At 32.2% G+C, this 627-nt stretch overlaps 1 protein-coding gene across 1 annotated transcript in view; it reads left to right on the forward strand.

Moving 5' to 3' along the window:
• Nucleotides 1-303, forward strand: part of ppm1j (protein phosphatase, Mg2+/Mn2+ dependent, 1J) — a 25644-nt gene extending 25341 nt beyond the window's left edge. Inside the window, exon 10 of the mRNA XM_079509233.1 lies at nucleotides 1-303. This exon is cut by the window's left edge and continues 1236 nt beyond it. The gene's annotated coding sequence lies outside the window, so the exon portion shown is untranslated.
• Nucleotides 304-627: the final 324 nt, after the last annotated feature.

A 627-nucleotide genomic window follows, 5' to 3' on the forward strand; every position in this document is an offset into this window, starting at 1 on the left:
AAATATGCCTTATTATTCTCGAGATGAGAAATGAGGGGGACCTGTTATTTTGTTTTGTTTTCTTTCTTGAAGATGCACTAAACTCTCATTCTTGTAAAAGTGACAAAGAAATGCAAATGGTAGTGTATACCTCATTTCCTTACGTTCTTGTAAGAAATTAGTTATAAACAGAAAGGTAAACATTGACGTTTCTGTCCATAACTATTTATTTAAAGTGAGGCAGTGTCTTAGATATGTGAGCTACCAAAATCAGAAGGAGAGAAATGTGTATCAAAATGATAAATAAATCAGACTTTTTTTTCCCCCATATTATTTTAACTTAATTAATAGGCTAGCCAAGCACCCAGTTATTGTGTCTGTGATTAAGTGTTCTTCTTTAGAAGAAAAGTCATGTTTACTTGTCATTTGTTAAATTATATCTGACAACCTTTCATAATCAAGTACATGTTTTGTCCTGCGAGGAGAGAAATTACATTAACTATCTAAAAGTAATGCTTCCAGCATTCAAAAAGTGCAGTAGGTGAACAACAAGGTATGTTTGACATTGCATAGGAATATACTGATAAGCATAGAAATCCGTTCTTTCATAAGAAAGGTTCACTGTTGTATAGACTTAAATGTTGAGCA

This window comes from Electrona antarctica (assembly GCF_951216825.1).
Source record: "Electrona antarctica genome assembly, chromosome: 9".
NCBI lineage: Eukaryota > Metazoa > Chordata > Actinopteri > Myctophiformes > Myctophidae > Electrona > Electrona antarctica.